At 51.3% G+C, this 2,068-nt stretch overlaps 1 pseudogene; it reads right to left on the bottom strand.

Moving 5' to 3' along the window:
• Window positions 1-597: 597 nt before the first annotated feature.
• LOC130709362 (ferritin light chain-like) lies at window positions 598-1,589 on the bottom strand (annotated as a pseudogene).
• Window positions 1,590-2,068: the final 479 nt, after the last annotated feature.

Raw genomic sequence — 2,068 nt, 5'->3', positions numbered from 1 at the left:
GCTGAGAACCACAGCATTAGAGAAGGAGATGTGCTCTCAGGGAAGCAACACAAGCGAATCTCCCTGGGTAAGAATAGCAGCTCGTTTCTCATTTAAACAATCAAGCTGGGTGGGCTTATTCTCTGGAAACTTTGAAGAGACTAGGCAGGGACTGAGAGGAAAAAGGAGTGAAACAGAACCTGATTTTCACTTTAATTTGGAAGGAAGCTAGAAATGCTGGATGAGCTTTTTCTAATGTCCTCAAATGTATCCATGTCTCTATTCCCACCAACACCCACCAAACTACTCAGTGAATGATTCTGATTTAAGCCTAACCTCAAAGAAACCAAAATAGAACAATATTTATAATAACCATACTCTGGAGCTCTTTTGATGAAGCTAAGCTGTGAAGCAGGCAGACTGCAGGGAATCTTATTCTTTCTTTCTTTCTTTTTTTGCTGCAAAAAGCTTTATTGTTTCCATTTGTTCCACAGCTTGGGAGAGGGCTCCAGGGCGTTTAAAAAGCTGCCTGGCGGCAGCAGAGAAAAACTCAGGTGGAAACCCTGACACCAGGGGGATGCAGAGAGGTCCCCCAAAGGCCACTGGGCTCCAGAGGCTCTAGCTGTGTTTGAGGGTGAGCCTTGGAAGACATACTCGCTCAGCCCAGCCTGGGGGCCACAAGCCCGCGGAGGGCAGTCAGGTGGTCTCCATCTTCTTGACGAGTTTCACCTCCTCATCTAGGAAAGTGGTTTGTTACTGAACGCAAGTTCGTGTGCCCGACATACAGTGAGGCCAAAGCAACTGAAATGCTGAAGTTTGGAGCAGAGATAGGTTTATTGCAGGGCCATGCAAGGAGAAGGGTGCTTATGCCCCCCCAAACCCCGAATTCCCTGAAGGATTTCAGCAAAGCATTTTTAAAGGCCAGGTGAGGGGCTGTGGGAGCCGTCGCAGGGTGTGTGATCAGCTCGTGCACAATTCTCTGATTGGCTGATAGTGAAGTAACAGGGCGGAGTCACAGGGGTTAACATTATCAACCCTTAGGTGCCAGAAGGTCTGGGGGCTACGTGCTCGTGATCCTCAAGTAGTAAATTTCCCCCAGTTGGTGGTTGTTTTTAGCATCTGAAATACTCTGGAAATGTACAAGAGATACTAATATCCAGTTACTTCAGAGAAGAGCCACAGCAGCGGATGTGGGCCAGGGGTCTGTCCTGGGAAGGCCTCGGTGGGTGCTGCTCTGTTACAGTTCTCTAAGAAGCCAGAAAGCTGGGGGCATGTGCAGGCAGAACTCAGGGCATGCAGACCCCAAACGGCCTGGTTCAGGTTCTTCTCCAGGGCCACCGTGGCTTCGCTGGTGTCCAGGGCTTTACCCCGCTCATCTTGGGATGGCTTTGGCACGTCCCAGTAGAGGAAGCCGCCTCTGCACTGGTTTTGCATCTTCAAGAGACGCTGGGCACCCTCAAGCTTCTCCCCTCTGCCAACTCGCAAAAGACGTGGCCCAAGCCCCCTGGAGCACCACTGTTGCGGTTAAAATAGAAGCCCAGAGAGAGGTACGTGTGGCAGGCCCTCAGTTGCAGGTTGCCCTGGCGGCTGACAGCGGCCTGGGGGCTCATGGCTGGTGGACGAAAAGAAGCTGACCACAAAACCCGGTGCTGGCTGGTCCTGGAGTCCGAGGGCAGCTGAGAACGTGGTCCCGGAGGCTGTGAGTGGAAAGGAGGTTATGGGGTGGTCAGAGGCTGGAAGAAGGGGAGTCCCTGGGTCTGTTCTGTCCAAATGCTGTTGAAGAAAGAGACAAATCACGGGGGCGCCAGCCTACTGCCTTATCCTTACTTTTTTGGGAAAGAAATAGGGAAGTTAGTTAAGGGTGGGAGGCAGGGCTAAAAGTAGGGCTGGGGTCTGTTGAAATAAATTTCTAGGCCCATTATAGCACTGCTCCAGCCTGGGGTAGGATAAAGATCACTTTCTTGCCCCTGGAAATACTCCTTTCTGAGCAGAAACAGTCGTCAGTCAGCCTATCCGCCAAAGCTAGGCCTACTCTGGGCCTTCTCCACACAAGGTTGACTACATGACCCCAGCCAACCATATTTTCCAT

Source organism: Balaenoptera acutorostrata, chromosome 1 (genome assembly GCF_949987535.1).
Source record: "Balaenoptera acutorostrata chromosome 1, mBalAcu1.1, whole genome shotgun sequence".
Lineage (NCBI taxonomy): Eukaryota > Metazoa > Chordata > Mammalia > Artiodactyla > Balaenopteridae > Balaenoptera > Balaenoptera acutorostrata.
The sequence above is the reverse complement of the archived record's forward strand: the minus strand, read 5'-3'. Positions and strand labels throughout refer to the sequence as shown.